We start from the raw sequence: 22,957 nt of genomic DNA, 5'->3' as shown, positions 1-22,957 counted from the left end.
TGTTAGTGCTAAATTCTTTCTGCCTCTGTTTATCCAAAATTATCCTTCCCCCGCCTTACTTTGAATGTGGATAGACATATCTAAATTCAACTTTGTATTGTCAAAAAACTCTGAAGATATACTCTTATCTTCTAAGTTCTGTTGTTATTGTAGTTAAGAAGTCCCATCAATGTAATTATTATTCATTTACAGCTAATCTTTAGACCCTCCTCTGCTGAATACCTATATTTTTATTTTGTTTTGACCTCACAACACATTTACAAAATAAAGATTTATGGCTTTCTTTAAGGCATGGAAAATTCTTAGCCAACATATCTTCAATATTTTCCTCTTCCTATGTTGTTCTTCTAAAATCAGGATTATTGAAGAACAATTACATATAGTATAATTCACCTTATTTAGACATACTGTTTGGTGGATTTTGACATAATAATCATGTAACCATCACTACAATCAGAATATTTTCATCACCCCAAAAAGTTTCCTTGTCTCCTTTATAGTTGATCTCCTATTTTCACCTCAGCCCCTGACAACCATTCATTTGATTTATGTCTATATTTTGTCTTTTCCAGATTGTCAGATGAATGGAATCACACAATGTATAACCTTTGTGTCTGGCTTTTTTCATTTAGCACAATGCACTTGAGTTTTGTTGATATTGTTGAATGGACACAGTTTCCTTCCTTCTCATTTCCATGTAGTATTTCATTGTAAAACTATAAGAACACAATCAATGTGTTCATTATTAATGGACACTTGGGCTGTTTCCTGATTGAGGTGATTATGAACAGGGCTGCTCTAAACATTCATGTTCAGGTCTTTGAGGTACATTTTTCATGGGTAAATATTTAGGATTGGCATTGTTGGGTCATATGGTAATTTTATGTGTAACTTTATAAGAAACTGTCAAACTATTTTCTAAAGTGACTGTATGTAGCATTTGCATTCCCACCACCTATGTATAGAGATCTATTTGCTCCCTATCCCCACCAACACTTAGTATTGACAGTTTTTTAAAAATATTTGCCATTCTAATAAGAGTGTATTGATATTTCATTGTGGTTTTCATTTTCAGTTCCCTAATGTCCAAATTATATTAAGCGTATTTTCATGTGCCTATTTTGCCATCTATATGTCTTCTTTGGTGAAGTGTTTGTTCAAAATTTTGCTCAATTTTTAAATTACGTTTTTTTATTATAATATTTTGAGTGTTCTTTTAATGTCCTGAAAATAAGTTCTAGGTGAGACATATGTCTTGCAAATATGTTATCCCAGTTTGTGGCTCATCTTTTTCTTTTTTCAAATAGTGTCTTTTGAGAAGCAGATGTTTTTAATTTTGATGGAGTCTATTTTTCTTACATGGTCTGTACTTTTTATATCCCAAGTAAGAAATATTGTCCTTCCCATGATCATAAAGATTTTCCTAATAATTTCTTGTAGAAGTTTTACAGTTTAGATTTATAGTTAAGTCTGATGTATTTTTTGCATTTGTAATTTTTGAAGTTTCTTTCCCTGCTTTCCACAAATTTTGTCATGTTGTCTTTTTATTTCCATTCAGACAAAGTATTTTATAATTTCCCTAATTTCTTCTTGAGCCATGGGTTATTTTACAAGTGTCTTATTTAGTTTTCACATATTTGGGGGATTTTACAGAGATTTTTTTCTGTTATGGATGTCTAATATAATTTCTTTGTGGTCAGAGAACATATTTTATATAAAATGAATAGTTTAAATTAATTGAACCTTATTTCATGAGTGAGAATATGACCTATTTTGTGAATGTTCCATTTGTATTTAAAAATAATGTGTAAGTGCTCTATAAATTTCAATTATATCAAGTTGATTTATATTGTTGTTCAGATCTTCTGTGCATTTAATGATTTTCCCTTTGTTCTATAAATTATTGAGGTGGGTTTTGAAATAAATTCTAATTGTGGATTTGTCTACTTCTCCTTATAGTTCAATCAGTTTTTGAATTTTGAAGATCAGTTATTAGGTACATAATACTCATTAATTGACCCCTTTATCACATGAAATTATTTCATTTATTCTTGGTAATATGCTTTGCTCTGAAATTTAATTTTTCTTTTAAAAAAATTTTTTTATTGATTTAAAAGAGGAAAGGAGAAGGAGAGAGAGATAGAAACATCAACGATAAGAGAGAATCATTTGCCTCATACACACCCCCTACAAGGGATCAAGCCTGAAATCCTGATCGGGAATCAAACCTTGACCTCATGGTTTATAGGTGAACGCTCAACCACTGAGCCACAACAGCCAGGCTGTTTTCTTAATTTTATTTTTGGATTATTTATTACTAATATACAGAAATACAATCAGCATTTGTATCCTGATCTTAGATCATGTTACCTTGCTAAACTTGTTTATTAGTTATGCTATTATATATTATACTAGAGGCCCAGTACACAAAATTCATGCATGGGGGGAGGGGACCCTCAGCCTGGCCTGCACCCTCAGGGGATGTCTGACTGTCGGTTTAGGCTTGATCATTCTGGATTGGGCCTAAACCGACAGTCAGACATCCCTCTCTCAATCCACATGCTGCATACACCAGTGACCATACTTTCCATACAGGTGAAAGGCATCTTGCTATTGTATGGGCAGCTACATTTTTTTGCCCTGATTATAAAAAGTAGTACATAACATGATCCTGCTGAGACAGTAGTACCATTTTCCCCATCTTATGGGTGGAAAGACTGAAGCAGAGAGAAGTTAAGTAATTGACTTTGTCACACAGTTATTAGTGTCAGAATTAGGGCTGACCACAAAATGTGCAAGCCAGAGTCCACGCATATCATTGCTGCATCATCCTGTTTTTTCAGTGTTAGAGTAGCCCTGCCAGGTTTTACTTTTTAAATCTAAGAGACTGTTAGATTGGGCCGGTTTGCTGCCACAGTGCATATCATAGTGACCGGTCATTCAGGTCATTCCAGTTGTGCTGGTTGTTCCAATCATTCCATCGTTCTGGTCGCTTGGCTTTTATATATACAGATTATAATATTAGGGTTGTTTTTTATTCCTTGGAATTTTCTACATATAGTATCATGTCATCTATAATAATAAAAGCATAATATGCTAATTAGACTGGACAGCTGAACGACCTTCCAGACGTCCTTCCGGATGACCTTCCGGACAAAGCCAGGGCTGCGAGGGCCAAGGCAAGCTCCTGCAGCTGTGAGGACCGAGCCTCTTGCACGAATTTTGTGCATTGGGTCTCTAGTCTGTCAATAAAAGCAGTTGTATTTCTTTCTTTCTAATTTGGATGCCTTTAATTTCTTTTCTCTTTTTTCTTTTTGGCTTTACTTTATTGTCTAGACTATCCTGTATGATGTTTAATAAATTTATTGCCGAAACCGGTTTGGCTCAGTGGATAGAGCGTCGGTCTGTGGACTGAAAGGTCCCAGGTTCGATTCCGGTCAAAGGCATGTACATTGGTTGCGGGCACATCCCCGGTGGGGGGTGTGCAGAAGGCAGCTGGTCGATGTTTCTCTCTCATCGATGTTTCTAGCTCTCTATCCCTCTCCCTTCCTCTCTGTGGAAAATCAATAAAATATATTTATAAAAAATAAAATAAAAAAATAAATTTATTGAAAACAAACATTCATGCCTAGTTCCTGATATTCGGAGGAAATCATTCAGTCTTTCACCTTTAAGTATGATACAAACTATACATTTTTCCAATGTGATAATCTTTTCCTTTTGGTTGCAGCATTTAAACTATTCATGTTTATGAAATTATTCATATGAACGAATTTACATTGGTCATTCTCTATTTGTTTTCTGTATTTCCTGCCTCTTTTATCTCTCAGTTATTGATTTAATACCTTTTAGTGTGTTACACAAATATTTTAAATTTCTATTTTAATACCTGCTGATGTTTTTTAACTATATTTTTAGTGGTTGTTATAGATTATTATATGCATTTCAATTTATTACAATCTACTTTAAATTAATATACTCTCAATTTTCATAAAATATAGAAACTTGGCTTCAATATAACTCTACTCTTATCCCCTCTTTTTCCTACTGTTGTAATATATATTACATCAATATATATGCTAAAATGCAACAATACAATGTTATAATCATTGCTTTATGCAATGTAATGTCTTTTAAAACAAGAGAAGACACAATATGCTTACAAAAATCTTAACCTACATGTTTACTATTTCCAGTGATTTTTATTTTTCTGTGTGTTCAAATAGCTGTCTATCGCCATTTCCTTTCAGTCTGAAAGATTCCTTTATTATTACTTATTTGTTGTCTGCTACCAACAATTTCTCTCAGTCTTTGTTTATCTTGTAATGGCATGATTTTACATTCATTTTTGGATAGTGTTGCTGAATACAAAATTATTGGCTGACAGTCTTTTCTTTTAGCACTTCCAATGTCATCCCATTGCCTTCTGGCCTCCATTGTTTCTGATGAAAAATCTGTTGTTAATTTTATTGTGGTGGTTGTGAGACAACTACTTTTGCAGTGGCATAGGGTTGTGGCCAGGGTGATTCTGCCATCACTGCCAACCTCTTAGAACTCTGCCTCAAGGATTGTCTTTAAACATTATCCAAGGCTGGTGATGGCTGAAGCTTTGAGAAATGATATAAAAGTGAGCAAGTGGTACATGCAACCAACATGACTGTGACCAGGATTGGATGGATCTGTGTCACCAGGCCAGTGACAGCACATCTCTGGTTGGCTGGACACCTGGCCTTGTCTTGTTCTCCCTTGGACTTTATGTCATTTTTCTCTTGCTACTTTCAAGATTTCCTCTTTGTCTGTGGTTTTCTACAGGTTGACTATGATGTTTCTAGGTGTATATGTCTTTATTTTAAACATAGAGTTTTTTCAGGCTTCTTGGGTGTGTAGATTAGTGTTTTTATAAAAATTGGGAAAGTGTTCAATCATTATTTCTTCAAAAGATCATCTACCTCTCTCTCCCATTACATATGTGTTAGTGTTCTTGTTTCCCCATGTATTTTTGAGGCTCCATTTATTTATTTCTTTTCCTCTAATTTTCAGATTGGATAATTTCTATTGATCTATATTCAAGCTCACTGCATATTCCTAATACATTCTATATGTTTGGACAAATATATAATGAATGTATCCATTATTTTAGTATCATACAAAGTATTTTCTCTGACCTAAAAATCCTCTGTGCTCTGCCTATTTATCCATTCCCCCTTCTAAGCTCTGGCAACCACTCATCTTTTTTTTTGTAAAATATATTTTTATTGATTTCAGAGAGTAAAGGAGAGGGAGAGAGAGAGATAGAAACATCAATGATAAAGGAGAATTATTGATTGGCTGCCTCCTGCACATCCCCCTCTGAGGATCAAGCCCGCTACCTGGGCATGTACTCTGACCAGGAATTGAATCGTGACCTCCTGGTTCATAGGTTGATGCTCAACTACTGAGCCACTCTGGCTGGGCACCACTGATCTTTTTACTGTCTCTATAGTTCTGCCTTTTCCAGTATGTCATAATTGGAATTATAGAGTATGTAACCTTTTTAGCCTTTCATTTAAGTTTCCTCCATGTTTCTTAACGACTTGATAGTTCATGTTTTTTAGTGCTGAGTAGTATTCCATTTTCTAGATGCATTAGATTTTATTTATCCACTTACTTGTTGAAGGATATCTTGGTTGATTCCAAGTTTTGGCAATCCTATCTAATAAAAGAGTAATATACAAATTGACCATCACTCCAACAAACAAGATGGCTGCCCCTATGTGGTCAAAGATCCTGCCCCCATGTGGACACAAAATGGCTGCCACAAGATGGCCAGCAGGAGAGGGCAGTTGGGAGGGACCAGGCCTGCAAGGGAGGGCAGTTGTGGGTGATCAGGCCAGCAGGTGAGGGCAGTTAGGGGTGACCAGGTTGGTAGAGGAGGGAAGTTGGGGGCGACCGGGCCTGCAGGGAAGGGCAGTTGGGGGGCACCCAGGCCTGCAGGGGAGAGCAGTTGGGGGGAGACCAGGCCTGCAGGGGAGGGCAGTTGGGGGAGACCAGGTCTGCAGAGGAGGGCAGTTAGGTGTGTGATCAGGCCTGCAGGGGAGGGCAGTTAGGGGTGACAAGACCTGCAGGGGAGGGCAGTTAGGGGCAATCAGGCTGGCAGGGGAGCAGTTAGGCATCAATCAGGCTAGCAGGGGAGTGCTTAGGGGGGGATCAGACTGGCAGGCAGAAGTGGTTAGGGGCAATCAGGCAGGCAGGCATGTGAGTGGTTGGGAGCAAGTTCCCATATTGGAGAGGGTGCAGGCTGGGCTGAGGGACACCCCCCCCCCCCAGTACATGAATTTCATGCATTGGGCCTCTAGTCCTATATAATAAAAGTCTAATATGCAAATTGACTGAACAGTGGAGTGACCGGCAGAATGACTGGTCGCTATGACATGCACTGACCACCAGGGGGCAGATGCTCAACACAGGAGCTGACCCCAGCCACAGGCACCAGGCCAGTCAAGGTGGGTGTAAGTGGGGGCCCCCTTGATCACCCCGCCGGTCACTCCGCAGAGGGAGGCGACCAGCGGCAGCAGTGGGGGCAGGGCTATGAGCGGGCGGCACCAGCCGGACAAGGTGGGTGCCAACCGGGGGCCCTGATCACCCTACCGGTTGCCCCACAGATCAGCCCTGATCGCTGGCCAGGCCTAGGGACCCTACCCATGCAGGAATTTCGTTCACCAGGCCTTTAGTTATAAATAAAGCTACTATCAACATCCATTTTGTCTGGACATGTTTTCAACTCCTTTGGGTAAATATAAAGGAGCATGATTGTGAATCATATGGTAAGAAGCTGCCAAACTGTTTTTCAATGTAGCAGTACCATTTTGCATTCTCACCAGCAGTGAATGAGAGTTCTTTATCTACAGCCTCAGCAGCATTTGGAGTGGTCAGTTTCCCAGATTTTGGCCATTTTAACCTTTTGCACTCGGATGTCGAGTGTGACTCAACACGGTTAGCGTTAGAATAAAGGAATCGAGAAAAAAGCAAGCTAGTGCAAAGGGTTAATAGATGTGTAGTGGTATCTCCTTGTTTTAATTTGCATTTTTCTGGTGATCTATGATGTGGAGTAGTATCTTTTCATGTGCTTGTTTGCCATCGGTATTTCTTAGGTGAGGTATCTGATAAGGTCTTTAAATTGCTTTCTGGCTAGATGAATTTAACCCAATTAAAGAAGAAAGAGAAGCTTTCCTGATGAAGCACTTCCTCAAAAGCTGCCAAACTTGAATGATTCAGAGTTATATAGGTTGTAGAGAGACAGGAAGTGGGAGGGAAAGAAAAGTGTATAGACAAAGAGAAAATTATATGCCAAAGCAAGTAGTTAAGAAACAGGTGCCACATTTAAGGGGGACTGGAAGATAATCAAGCACAAGGAGAATGATACCTAAAGTATGCAGGTATAAGAGTTCTATAAGATTATTTGAAATTTGAGACATTTTTCTAAAAGAAGAGACCAAATGAAAAGTTTTAAATAGCCATAGGTGGTGGGTTTGGGTAAGTAACACAATTATCTTTATACTAGAGGCCCGTTGCATGAAGATTCGTGCAATAGGCCTTCCTTCACCTGGCTGCCAGCACCGGTTTTCCTCCGGCACTCGGGACCCAGGCCTTCGCTCTGGCCGCCGCCTTCTGCCTTCACTCTGGCCAGAGTCTTTGCTCCGGCCGAAGTCTTCGCAGGCTTTGCTGACTCTGGCCGGTGTCTGCAGGCTTCGCTTTGGCCGGAGCGCTGCTCCTGTAGCTCCCTCCGCCCCCTGCCCTTCCCCTCATAGCAGGCATACTGGCCCGCCCAGCCTCTCTGTGCCTGGAGTGGCTGGGGCCGCCGCTATCTTTGTCCTGCTAATTTGCATATTCCCTCCTGATTGGCTGGTGGGCGTCATGGAGGTATGGTCAATTTACATATTTCTCTTTTATTAGTGTAGATTTTGGAAAGATATTTCTGTTGAATTATTAATGGACTTAGGTATGGGGCACTATATTGGTTGCTAGGAAGCCAGATTTGAGGCTACTATAGGAACCTAGTTGAAAGATAATTGTAGCTTAAACTATTGTCCCCATAGTAGGAATGGGGAGAGATATACAGATGTGAAAAATGCTTAACATGTTAAATCAACAGGACTAGTTCTTTAACTGTATGCAAGATAGGGGCAGAGAGAGAGAGAGAGAAAGAGAGAGAGAGAGAGAGAGAGAGAGAGAGAGAGAGAGAGAGAGAGAGAATGTTGATATTTCTGGCCTGAGGAACAGAATAGATGATGGTGCCATTTATGAAGATAGGGAACACTAGCACAGGAACAAGTCTTGGAGAGGAAGGGAGAATAATTAGGAGACCAAGTGTAGCCATATCCAGGAAATAAAATATATGGATCTGGAGATCCAGGGAAAGGTTTGAATTAGGGATATGGATTTGAGAGTTGTTGGCATATCTGTGGTAATGGAAGTCGGGAAAAAGATAGGGTTGTACATAGGAGATGTGTGGATGGAGTCAGAAAGAAAGACAGAACGTAGAAGACTGACTAATGTTAAGGATGGATAAAAGGTAGATTCAAGAAAGGAGAATGAATAAAAATACTTGGAAAAGGTGGAGGGAAACCAGAAAAGTTGGGCACCCTTGAAACCAAGGAAAAGGACATTTCTCAAAAAGAGTAGTCAGGGTTGTCAAATGTCGCAGGCAGGTCAAACAAGATGAGGGGTGCAAAGTCCTTTGGATTTAATCACAAAAAGGCATTGATTTTTCCTGGTGAGAAAAGTTTCTGTGGAACAGGTGGCAATTATAATAAGTTGGATGAGGACTAAGTTGGTGGTAAAGAAATGAAGGTTGTGGAAATTGACTACTTTTTAAAGAAGTTTGACTCTTACCTTGACTTCTGGGTTGCCTAATTTAAAGCCTGCTTCCAGTTCTATACAAATGATCTCTGACTTATGATGGTTTCACTTTCAGTTTTTCGACCTTATGATGGTACAAAAACAAGCCGCATTTAGTAGACACCAAACATTGAATTTTGAGTTTTAATCTTTTTTAAAAAATATTATCTCTATTGTTGAAAGAATTACAGATGTCCCCTCCCCCTCTCCCCCCCCCCCCCCATTGACCCTCATCTCCCTACCTCTCACCCCGCCCAGGCCTTCACCAAATGATTGCCTGTGTCCATGGCCTATGCATGTATGATCTTTTCATAGGCTAGTGATATGCAGTATAATCCTCCCTTGTGATGCTGGGCAGTGATAGAGAGCCACAGCTCCCAGTCAGGCACATCATCAACATGGTAAACAACATTCAATATACTCTACAGTGTATTCATTGTGTTAGATGATTCTGCCCAACTGTAAGTTAATGTCAGTGTTTTGAGCGCTTTTGAGGTAGGCCAAGCTAAGCTATGATGTTTGGTAGGTTAGATGTATTAAATGTATTTTTTACTTCTTAGAATATTTTAAACTTATGATGGGTTTATCAAAAAGTAACTCCACTGTAAGCCAAGGAGCATCTGTGTTTTTCTTTGAAAATTTGACAATTATGTGTCTTGGGAAGGATGTTTGTCAGTTTTGCCTGAAATGTAGTTATTTCATTCTCAGAAGTTAAAAATGCTTAGATTGTATAAATTTTCTCTTATTATACTTTTGATTATTGCTTTGATCTATTTGCTATGTCGTTTTCTGCCAAAACATACACTAATTAGTTGAATCTTAGTAATCTATCCAATTTATCTGCCAACTCATGTAATACTTTCATTTTCATTTAATATTGAATTGATAATTGATTTGCAAAATTCTGTTAGTGTTTCTTAAATTTATTCTCTGCATCATTTAATCATTTTTTTGGCAGCTGTAAGTCTACCATTTCCCATGCAATTGTTTTTCTTTTTTGAAAATAATTTATCTTTATTGTTGAAAGTATTACAGATGCCTCCCTCCCCCCCCCCCCCCATTGATCCCCTCTACCTCACACCAGCCACACACACGCCCCCCCCCACCCCCCTGCAGGCTTTTACTGCACTATTGTCTGTGTCCATGGATTATGCATATAAGTTCTTTGGTTAATCACTCCCCACTCCTGTTTTTTTCTTTATTACAATTTTTTATACTTGTTGTTGGTTTAGGTCAGATTGTTCTTATTTTGTAGAAAATATATTCCTGTATCTTATTGAACACTAGAGGCCTGGTGCATGAAATTTGTGCATGGGGGTGTGTGTCCCTCAGCCCAGCCTGCATCCTCTCAAATCTGGGACACTCTCACAATCCAGGACTGCTGGCTCTCAACTGCTCACCTGCCTGCCTTCCTGATTGCCCCTAACCGCTTCTGCCTGCCAGCCTGATCACCCCCTAACCACTCCCCTGCCAGCCTGATTGCCCCTAACTGCCCTCCCCTGCCAGCCTGGTCACCACTAACTGCCCTCCCCTGCAGGCTTGATCGCCCCCCAACTGCCCTCCCCTGTAGGCCTGGTCACCCCTAACTGCCCTCCCCTGCTGGCCTGATTGCCCACAACTGCCCTCCCTTGCAGGCCTGGTCCCTCCCAACTGCCCTCTCCTGCTGACCATCTTGTGGTGGCCATCTTGTGTCCACATGGGGGCAGCCATCTTTGACCACATGGGGGCAGCCATCTTGTGTGTTGGAGTGATGGTTAATTTGCATATTATTCTTTTATTAGATAGGATAGAGGCTTGGTGCATGGGTGGGGGCTGGCTGGTTTGCCCTGAAGGGTGTCCCGGATCAGGGTGGGGGTTCCCTTGGGGCATGGTGTGGCCTGGGTGAGGGGCCTGTGGTGGTTTGCAGGCCGGCCACGCCCTCCAGTGACCCAAGAGGAGGCCCTGGTATCTGGGATTTATTTATCTTCTATAATTGAAACTTCGTAGCCTTGAGCAGAGGCCAGGGTCGGCCAGGACAGGTGGGAAGCTTGGCTTCCTCCATTGCCAGGGGCAACCCAAGCCTCCCGCTCTCTCCAGCTCCATGGCTGCCACGATTTTTGTTGGGATTTATTTATCTTCTATAATTGAAACTTTGTAGCCTTGAGCAGAGGCCAGGGCAGGCCAGGGCAGGCAGGAAGCTTGGTTTCCTCCATTGCTGGGGCAACCCAAGCCTCCTGCTTGCTCCAGCTCTGTGGCCGGCTGCCATCTTGGTTGGATTAATTTGCATACTTGCTCCTGATTGGCTGGTGGGTATGGCTTGGTGTAGTGGAGTGATGGTTAATTTGCATGTTACTCTTTTATTAGTGTAGATAAGAGGTAGATATTTTATGAACTATTATTTCATGAACTTCAGTAGAAGGTCATTTATCCAGAACATAAGAGTACATAATGGAATTATATTACATAGTCATTTTTTAAAAGAAAAAATGATTGCCTACTTAAAATATCACTTATTACAATAATTGAAGAATAATTTTCTGAAGCTCATGTTTCATTCTGATGGTGAGCACCACTGAACTGGGTCTGTGGTGGTGAGAGTTGTAATAGATGAATGAATAATGCCTTTATCCAATGCGATTTTATACTGTGAAAGCTCATACATTTCATGGGACAGACATCATTTATTACTGAACTGGAGATGGCTCAGATATAGAGGCTGGAAGAGAAACCTGAAAAAGAAAAGCGGAGGAAGGAAAAGCAGATGATGGATCTTGTCACCAATGCTTTGGCACTGTTCCAGCTCCAGTTTCTGTGCTGACGTTACATCAAATCCTGTTGATAAGGAATCCTTGCCACATCTCTCTGTTCAGATCAACAAGGATTTCCTGGGAAATAAAACTTCATTTAAAAAACTCATTTGTCATTTTTTTATGTATTTGTCATTTTTAAAGAAAATATTTGCTGTGTTTCCATTATTAAATATTTAGTTACATGTTATTTTTTTCCATTTTCAACTTAACCCAGTTTTTCATGGACACAGAAAGATGACTTATGTTTAACACATTCTTCAGTTAGCTTGCATGAATACATTTATATTAGATGAAACTCTTCTAGAATATAAAGGATATATACCTTTAAAACTAGTTTATTTTTTTTACTATGTGACAGGTACCACACAATATTTTCAAATGCTTTAAAAATTACTTTGCTCACTTGAAGCTAAGACATCTAAATCTGAAAATATTACATTATTCTGTGCAAAGTCAAATTATGGATATTATGGCTAAACTAGAGGCCCAGTGCATGATTGAATCATGCACGTGTAGGCTGTCTGTCCGCTGGTCGGGACCCGGTGTGGCCGGCAGCTCTGAAGTCCCTGGGCCCCTAGGGCGAGGCGGGGCGGGGGCGTGGTCTTTGCCTCCCGCCCAGGAAGGCTGGGGCTGCCACTGCCTCCTCTGCCTTCCGGCTCCCTCATGAGCCCTCCCTCGGCTGGCCCTGGGCTGCGCAGAAACCCGTGTCCTCTGCGGACACCGCTGCGCGCTCCTGCGGCCCAACTGCCACCAGACTCCTCCCCCGGGAGCCGCGCTGCCCGCCCGCCCGCGCCGCCTCATCAGTCAGCCGGGGCCTCCAAACGCCCGGCTCGCTGCCCCAGAGGCCCCTTCTGTGCCGCAGCACATCCATGGGGCAGACGCTGAGCTCGCACTGCCGCTGGTGACGCGAGCTCAGCGTCCTGCCGGCCCAATCACCACCCCGGCCACCCCGAGTCCCGCCCCCTGCGCTTCCCGCTGGCCCAATCGTGGGCATAGCGGAGTGATGGTAATTTACATATTACCTTTTTATTATGTAGGATAAGCTTCCATTGTAAAACTATTTTACTGGAAAATCTTCTTTGAACTTTACTTAGAATTTCACCTCTTTCTCTTGAACTTCAAAACATTTTATGATCTCTCTTGATTTCTTATCATAACATCGCCAGGTGGACTCTGCCATTTTGGCGTGGTAAGAAATAGGAAGAATGATTGTTTGTCACCTCAGTAGCTGGCCTCACCAGTCAACATTCAGAAATTGTCAGACAAGTAATTTCATTACCTTATTATCTATTTTTTTCTTCACGCAGCCCAGCTTTTACGCAATGTAGCTGGTTTCATGCTTGCAAGCATAAAGATGGAAAAAGATGGCAGGATGATACCACACTAAGTTGCTCTCAAGCATGTAGTCTCAGTGTATCCTTTTTACTCATCCAGAAAGCAGTTTATCTGTCAGCTGCAGAAGCTCCTCTCAAAATGTACCACACTTTCTCTCCAACTTCTCTCCTTCATTTACAGTCTTTATCGGGTCCACAGGCTGAAGCGGTTTTCTAACCAAGACATGATTTTTTTTTTTAAACTGAGATGTTTGTTTAATTCTAATTCAGTAATTCTCTTTCAATTATTGCTATATTGTATTCTAAATAATCCCATACACTCATCACCATATACCGAACCTCATACAAAGTCCACTTTCAGGTGTTCTAGTTAATCAGTCCAAATGTCTTCCTATTTAATATACTATTTTCATTCTTGATCCTTACGATCCACCAGACTCTTGATTTTTATTTTCTGTCTACTCCTTCTTGAGTGCACCATAACATCAATATCCAGTGTTGAAGAACAATTAGTATTGTTCTCGATTCTCTCCTAGGGATGCGGATGCTGATGGATACCCCTTCCATATCTGAGTTTGATGGTAGCTTTTTGTGTAGTGTGTCTATCTGTTACTGGTGCAGCGCAAACATTTAATGTAAGTTCCCAAACTTCAAAACAATCTAGGCAAGATTAAAGGCCTTTATAAGTAGTGTTATGTTTTAGGAAATGAAGAAGTGTAAGGCCCATGGCTTTCCTTTTTTATTTTTTAATAATTCTTTATTGTTGAAAGTATTACATATGTCCCATTTTCTCCCCACTGACCCCCTCCAGTCCACCTCTGCTCCCTGCCCCAGGCCCTCACCACCCCATTGTCTGTGTCCATGGGGCATGCACATATGCATACTAAGTCTTTGGTTGATTACCTCCCCCACAGCCACCCACCCCCGCCTCCCCTCTGAGATTCTGCACTCTGTTCCATGCTCCCATGAGACCAATGGCTTTTAAAAACTGATGGTGAGATTATTGAGGTCCCAGGCTCAAAGGAGGTGGAAGTTTCAGACTCAAGAATTTTCCCTCCTTGCTTGTTCAACCGCTGAATATAGATATGGCCATAGCCATTTTTTGCTTCTTGTCAAAGATGGTGGACTTACTGTATTCATTATTTTATAGACATTGTAGAATGTCTATTAGTGGCAGACACTGTGCTAATTCCTGTGCATAGCAGGAGTGGCTGTGACATGACACTGCCCTCAGGAATTTTACTATCTGGTGAACGAGTGGAGAATGGGGAAAATAGCAGACAAGCCAACAGGTGACTATGGCATGGTGTAGTATAGAATGCTATGGGATGCACAAATGTTCACAGCAGCATTATTTCTGATAGCCAAAAAGTGGAAACAATACAAATGTCCTTCAACTGATGAATGGAAGAAAATAGAGATGATTTGGCAATGAAATGTAGTCATTAAGTGCTAATGGTACCAAATGGATGACCCTGGAAAACATTATGCTAAGTGGTAGAAGTCAGACACAAAGGACCACATATTGTTCAATTCTATGTACATGAAATGTCTAGAATAAGCCAATCTATAGAGATAGAAAGTAGATTAGTGGTTGCCTAGGGCTAGGAGTTGGGGGAGGGAGGATGGAGGGGTGATGGCTAATGGGAGCAGGCTCCTTTTGGGAATAATGAAAATGTTCTTATATTGATTGAATGTTATTATATTGTGGTGATGGATGCACAACTCTCAATATACGAAAAGCCATTGAGTTACACACTTAATTATTATTTTTTAAAATAAAGTTTTATTGGAACACAACCACACCCATGGCTGCTTTCCCCCTACTATGGCAAAGTTGAGTAGTTGTGACAGAGACCATGTAGCCTGCAAAGCCTAAAATATTTACTATTTGGTTCTTTACAGGAGCAGTTTGCAGACCCCTGATCTTGGCAGATATAATTAATAGTGTATTACATTAGTGTGATCTTTTTAAAAATAATTTTAAATTTTTTTCAATTACAGTTGACATACAATATTATATTAGTTTCAACTGTACAACCAGCAGTTAGACAATTTATGTAACTTATGAAGCAATACCCTGATAAATCTAGTACCCATCTGATACCATACATAGTTATTACAATATTATTGACGATGTTCCCTGTGCTGCACTTTACATACCTCTGACTATTCTGTAACTACCATTTTGTACTTCTTAATCCCTTCACCTTTTTCACCCATTCCCTCAAGTTACACACTTTGAACAGGTAAATTGTATGATATGTGAGTGATATATCAATAAAGCTGTTATAAATGCTATGAAAGCAAAGGAAATACACAGACCCCTGCCAATGTCATGAGGATGGGAACTAGCATTTACTGAATGCATAATCCTCAGGAGAGCCTGCGATGTGAGCGCCAACATCTCTATTTTTGGAGAATGGATATACCTTTTTTTCAGTCACAGGGCAGAGCCAGAATGTGGGCCCCAGTCTGTAAAACTTCAGTCCACACTGTTTCTTCCTGAGCACACATCCTCACAGAGGAGTTGATGTCTACTTTATTCCTTCAAGTATCAGCAGGAGCTCATGAGGCAGAGATGGCCAGAGGGAGGCATGTAGGCAGAGAGAAGCACACGGTCAAGGTCTTTGCAGGAAACAGATGGCACATGTAGTCTGGATCATTTGAAGAGAAATCAGTATAGTGACTACTTATGTAGACCTGAGCAGAGTTCAAGGGAACCGAACTGGGGACAGTGACAACCTGAGGCATTACCGTCCGGACCTGAAAGGTTAAGGTGAGGAGTCCATTATGGGAACACCGTTGGGAAGCTATAAACATGGGTCTGCTTCTACAGAGACACACAGCAACAGCAGCAATCAGGTATGGAGCCCAGGGAATAACTGCTCTGACTCATTCTCCTTCCTCTCTCCAATCTCTGCTGGTCCCTTTCATTGGCTGCACACAACACGAAGCCAGAGAGCAAGAGAACCCATTGATGCAATCCACACTGGTCAGCCTTGTGGCACAGTGAAAGGCATGGAGGGTAAACCTAGAGGGGCAGCACAAATGTGGAAGAGGGAATAATGGCATGTTCTAAGATTGGTAATTATTTCAAAATTATTTATTTAATGAGTATTTCTTTTTTAAACTTAATTTTTTTCTGATTTCATTGGATTGCTGTTCATTGTATTTTTCATTGTTTTTCCCCTTGTTATTTGGGTGTTCTATTGAACATTTCTGTTTTATTCTGTTTCCTACTCTTGCATTTGTTAATAAGATATCTATACACTATTATTTGCAAACAAGAGTTCAACTATTTCCTTAAGAAAGGCACACTGGCCCCAGTGGCATGGCTCAGTGGTTGAGGGTTGACCTATTAACCAGGAGGTCCTGGTTCAATTCCTGGTCAGGGCACACCCCCAGGTTGTGGGTTTGATCCCCAAGAGGCAGCTGATCAATTATTCTCTCTCATTATTGATCTTTCTATCTCTCTCTCCCTCTCCCTTCCTCTCAAAAAGAAAATAAAAAAGGCACACTGTTCACTCACTATGCTGTTCTGCTCCCTGTACATCTCAACCCTGAGGAAGATGAAACAACTAGAACAGCATTTTTTAATCTTTTTCATCTCATGGCACACATAAACTAATTACTAAAATTCTGCAACACACCAAAAGTACATTATATTTTTGCTAATCCGATACAAAAAATAGGTATAATCTTTATTCATTCACACTGGATGTCTACTGTTGTGTTGGCTGTTGTCATTTTTTATTTGACAATCTAAGGGAAAGGAGGTCAGTGCCCCTGACTAAATAGTTGGGTATTGCATGTTTTTAAAATTCTTGTGGTGCACAATTTGAAAATTGCTGCTATAGAAAGTTTCATTTTCCTCCCTCCTTCGCACCACCCCTTTCCTTCTCTTAAAAGTGAGATTTTTGGGATATTTTACTTTTTCACTCCCTCTCTACCTCTAATGCCTGAGCTTCTCTAGGACATCAGTTCTGGGTAATTATTTAAGTTTCTCTTGCCATATGTTCCTTCTGTTTCCAAAGACCTTAAGTAACATTTAAATCATACAGTGCCCAACAGTCCATTGATACCCACTTACCTTTACTTGTCTATGCTGGGTTCATTGTTCATCACTGTTTTCTCTCCTCTTTATCTTCCTATATCTTAAATTCTTTAATCAAATTCTTTCTTTTTAAAACTTTTGACTATTTTCCTCAAGGAGGAATCGTGGGGGATATACTCTCCAAATTTTTTTCATGTTTACGATTTTCATTTCACCTTGGCCAGCGATGGTCATCTCAACTAAGCAAAGGATTCCTGGTGGTTTTCAGCTTGGTCATTGGCAAATGCTATTCCATTATCTTCTATCTTCCAGTGTTGTCGATAATAAGTCAGATGCCAACAGCATGCTTTTCTGTTTGCAGGTAATTTGCTATTTCTGTTTGGAAGCTTGTCAGATTTTTGTTTTGTAATTTCATTCAGGAAATTGACCAGGACTTACCCACATGAATGTTTTTCTTTATCTATCAAGTCTAGAACTCTGGGGGTCTTTTCAGTCTCCAAACTCTGGGTCTCTTCAGCTGAGAAAGCAAGTTCCTTTATTACACACTTTAATATTATTTTCTCTCCTGTGTTTCCTTTTGCTCTTGGAATTCATATTATTGCTAATAGTGTGCCTCCTGGATCCAGCCCCAAGTCACATCTTTTCTCTCATTGGTTCACCTCTTTGCTTGTTCTGTGCAGTGAGAGTTTTTCTGTGTGCTTCCCAGTCACTAGTTCATATATCTTCAATGACCAAACTTCTTTTCAATTCATCCACTGTTTCAAAGAAACAATAATCTTTTAGTATAAATATGTTGAAATATTGCATGGGTCATAATACACTATTTGTTTATGTGAAATTCAGATTTTTAAAATCCTCACCCGAGGATGTTTTTATTGATTTAGAAAGAGGAAAGGGGGGTGGGGGAGAGCAAGAGAGCAAGAGAGAGAGAGAGAGAAACATTGATGTGATAGAGAAACATAGATAGGTTGCCTCTCGTATGCACATTGACCAAGAATCTAACATGCAACCTAGGTATGTGCCCTGACCGGGAATCAAATCCACAACCTTTTGGTGTATGGTATGACACTCCAATCAAGTGAGCCACCCAGACAGGGTGTGAAATTCAGATTTAATGGGCCACCCTGTAGTTTTCCCTGTGTGTGCTAAATTTGGAAACCCTATTCAATGAAGAAATTATATTTTTTTCTGCGGTCCAGACATCCTTTTTGTGTTCTGAATTTTAATCTCCTTAACTGCCCTTGTTATTTGCTTGTTCAGGTTGTCCTTTGTTGTTTCTAGAAGCTCTATTTCCCTGGCCAAATGTTTTTTTGTGTTCTGATTGGCCTTCCTTTCTCTAACTGCTGTGCTTCCTTTAATACATTATTTTAAAAACAGCCATAGGTCAGCTTGTTACAGGATTTCAAGTAGAGGCTGATCTCTGACTGGTGGAAGATAAAGGAATTTCTACTATAATGGGAAGCTGGGGGTGGCAGAAGGTGGGCAGCAGTCCCTTGCTGAGGGCCTGAGAAGGAACATCTCATTGCAAGAGGCCTTTGAGTTAGTTTTTCATCAAAGATCTGTTTAGTATCACCATGGCCTCTTAGGAGCCATGCATACCATAATCCTCAGACAGAACGGATGCTCTCTCTCACCTCAGGAGTCCTTGTATCCCTAAGGAGCACACTCTTTCTGGGATCTGTCATTTACAACCTCTGCTTCAAGGTTTTCAGATGCTGGCCTCAGCGTTCTTCCCCAGCTCAGACTAAGGAATTTCTACAGAATCTTTGCCTACTGGAACTGATCCCATCCCACCCCTCGTCTGTCTATACAAGAAGCTGACCATCTCAAGAAAGGAACCAGATAGGAATGGAAAAGGGAGTTAGGTGTTCAGTGCATCAAAGGACCTAAAAGATGCAAGTTACTATAGAAAATGATGATCAGATGAGGTGTGAGTGAAAAAAACGTTTCATCTATGACCGCTTTTTTATTACAAAAAAATTAACCTTTCACCTATAAACAATTACAAAACAATATTAAAATTTAAAAGGATGCTGCTCTCAGAATGTGTCACAATTGTCTTTAAAGACAATTTTAAAGAAATTGGGACTGAGAATCAAAGAGGAGGCATAAGGGTGTGGTTCAATAGGAAAGATAACAGAGGATTCTTATCATGTGCTGTCCAACATAGCACACAGGTGTAGCTGTAGCCACATGTATCTAATGACAACTGCATTAGAACAAGTCTAGAACATTCCCATACTCACAAAGAGTTCTATACCGGACAATATTGCAGTCAGTTGTCTATGTTCACAGAAAAGTCCTTGCCTCTCCACTGCAAACATTGGTTAACCAATGTGCATGTGTATATTTTATATGTTTACTGTATGTATTGCTTAATGGCACACTGTTTTTTAACTGACTTTAAAAATTTTAAGCCACTCAGTGGTTAGCCCACCCCCACTCTCCTCCTTCCCCCATTGGGCTGTACTTTCTATGTCGTACTCCTGTTTCTCTTTTACTTGTAACTTTCTCTCACCACTGTAAGCTCCATGAGAGCAAGGACCATGATTGTTTTTTTTATCACCTTTGTATCCTTGGTACCTAGCAAATAACAGGACATCAATAAATATTAGTTGAATGGAGCCCTGGCTGGTGGTTAGATACAGGTCCCTGCACCAAAGGGTTGGGGTTTCAATTCCTGGTCAAGGACATGTACCTGGGTTGTGGGTTCGATCCCTGGCCCTGATCAGGGTGCATGTGGGAGGCAACCAATTGATGTGTCTCTTTCACATTGATGTTTCTCTCTACCTCTCTCTTTCTTTCCCTCTCTCCCGCTTCCTCCCTCCCTTCCATTCTCTATAAGAATCAATGGAAAAAATATCCCCACATGAGGATTAACAACAACAACTAAAAATTAGTTTAATGGAAAATTAAATTAACAAAAAACCAAGAGCTTATTGTATATAGGTGTGTATGAAATGGATTTTATTCTTTCAAGGAATAAGAGCTTGGCCCCTGGAGGCAAGAACATTTTTCATTTACATTTATATATTTGACCCCCCAAATGTCACCAAATTTTACAACTCATTTTAAGTAGTGTCTGGGAAAGAATACAGGCTCATAAATAACCCGGGAGTTAAGGCTAAAAAAAAACCTCACCGAAACACAGTTGAGGAATCTGATGCTTGTTTTAACAAACCCATTTCACAATGAATTTTCTTTTTCTTATCAAATAATCAGAGAGCACAATGTCCATAAATCTTTAGCATAAGCATCCTCCTTCAAAATGAGGACAAGCTTTTAAATCTCTTTGTTAACCAATCTCTTCATGAAAGTTTATGGTGAATAAGGAATAGGGTATGCTAATTTAAAGGGGATGCACAGAGAAAGAGGAACACTGCAAAAGAAAAAACTAACCTCAATTTTACTTAATCCTGAATAATAACCAAAACTTACACAAGAAATAATAAGGATCTTCAAAAATATAAGCAGTCTTTTACATTTCCATTGACAGCTTAACTGTGTACCTTAGCAATCAGAAAGAGGTGTTAAAGTTCATTTTCAAGGACTTGAAATAAAAAGGTAAATAGCCAAGCATATGCCAAAACAGGCAGCTTGTGAATAACTTCCTATCTTGGGACTCTCAATGCCTTTGTGGAAGAAATATCAATATCAAATATCAAGGAACCTTCTACTTGAATAAATAAGCTGAAGAAAGCATCTTGATTTTTAGAACTGATAGGATTTCAAAACAGGAAAGTCTTCAAAGCAGATGCATTTTATTTTTAAAAGAACAAAATATTTCTTCCCAAGGCAACATTCAAGCTCTAGAAATAGCCCAGTAATCTCCCTGTTGACCTTTCCACTTGTTATGAAAGCTTTAATGGTGACTTGGGTGTCATTTTCTCATCATGGAGTTGAGTAAATGTGGTGCCCTGAGTTTCAATGCCTAAATAAAACTCTATATTCTTCATAAATTCTCCACCTTGGGTATGAACTATGCATCTAAATTATAAGGAGGAACGAGCATGACAGCTTTGCATTTTTATAATTTGTGGAGATGAAAGAATCCTTACAACACCAATAATAGGTTTCCTCTGCAAAACCCTTGTAATGCTTCTATAGACTGTCTCCTTTCCTGAAAGACTGAGAGCTATGTAAGCACAACATATTAGTTGCTGGAAACAGAGTAGCTCCTTGTCTTCTCTCCCTTATCTTATCACTGTTGGGCTGTGAACATTTGTAAACATGGCCACCTTAAAACAGTTGTGGGGTGGGCACAAGAATGGTAATGTGGCAGTGAAGCCTTCTGGCTTGTGTAGGAACTCGCTCTTCTGTCCCCAGGCCTTTTCTCGACCTTCTTCTCCACCTCGGTGTTGACTTCTTTCCTTTGACACAGCTGATGTGTGACTTTATCCTCCTTCCTGTTGGACAAGAGCCGGTACGGGTTCTTCCAATGGTCACCCTTCTGGGTTCTCAAGTAGAATTACTGGAGACCTCGGTCAAAGGGCAACACTGCTGAGGAGAGGGGTGATTATATGACAGTCCTCGTGCCATCTTACAGAGGGCTTTCTCTAGGATGACTTCCTTCTTTGTCCCCTCTTGTAGGATGGTTGACCATTCTCTTTTGTGTGTCAACACCACACTCGCTGAGATTTATGTTCCAGCGCCCCAGAACACTTGACTTCAATTACCCATCTATTTTTCTGATCTCCCCTCTTTCCCTGATACACACTTGATCTTGAGCTCTCTGAGAATAGTGTTAAGAAATATCATTATTACCACCATCATCATCATCTCTAACATTTCTAGATCATTGACTGTTCCAAGGCCTGTGCTAGTGTATTATATTGTTGTGTCATTTAAATTTGATAATTATTTTACAAAAGAATAAACGGAAGCCGGGAAGGGTAAATGACGTACACAAATCGTTAAGTGGCAAAGAGCTAGGATTAGAACCCAGATATATCTGATTCTGGGACCTGAGTTCTTCATCATGATACTCTGCTTCCTCAAGACTTATTCATCCTTACATCTCCAGTCACTAATACAGGTCATAGCCCAAAGTAGTCCTTGGCCAACATTTATTGAATGGATGAATGAATCAGAGTCTGGAGAATTGAAAGAAGCAGCCCAGGCAAGTGAATAAAGAAAAGCAGGGCTGCTCTTGGCCAGCATAGAAGGAGGCCAAGGTTTTCCCTTGCCCCCCTTAAAGAAGGTCTCCATCTAATATTCTACTTGACTATCTAAGTCTTCTCATTTTCCTCATGTCAGTGTCCTATAGAGGGAAGTGAATTTGTTAATGGTGTTTGTCTTGATATATCTTGATAGGAGGATGGCAGAAAAACATTGCTATTTAGTTAAAGAGTTTCAAGTTTCTGCCTTTGAGGAGAAGAACAGCATGAACATCAGAGGTGAAATGGCTCTTTGATGGAGTAAAATACTTTGATGGATTGTGTGGTTGAGAAAGAGGAGCTTCTGTCTTGCTTTTTTGCTAACTTGCAGGCAAAGCCTGGACTTGTGAGGGTCAGTGAGAAAGCTCAACTGCTTCCACTAAGAAAGTAAGGATTGTGAGTGTTGGCAGCCAGTTCAACTTGGTGGGTTTGAGGGACCCAGCGTATGAGAAGAGGGTCCCAGTCATATGACAGTAGGCAGCACCTTGGGGAAAATCATGGCAGTGAGAAATTCCCTATGGAGGAGGAAATATGGGAACTGTGCAAAAATGAATGCAGCCTTCCTGAAACACCAAGCCTCTGTCAGTGAGTGCATTGCAGTTACACTGTCCCATGGACGTGGCAGTGTCAGGAAAAGAGTTGGAGCAAGGAAAAGTGAGGGTCATGGAGATGCCACGTGGAAACTGGCTGTGTTGGCTCATTGGCATCCTGAGGGGAACCCCAAATGCTTAGAGTGAAACCTGG

This window comes from Cnephaeus nilssonii (assembly GCF_951640355.1).
Source record: "Cnephaeus nilssonii genome assembly, chromosome: 20".
NCBI lineage: Eukaryota > Metazoa > Chordata > Mammalia > Chiroptera > Vespertilionidae > Cnephaeus > Cnephaeus nilssonii.
This window is presented reverse-complemented; position numbering follows the sequence as displayed.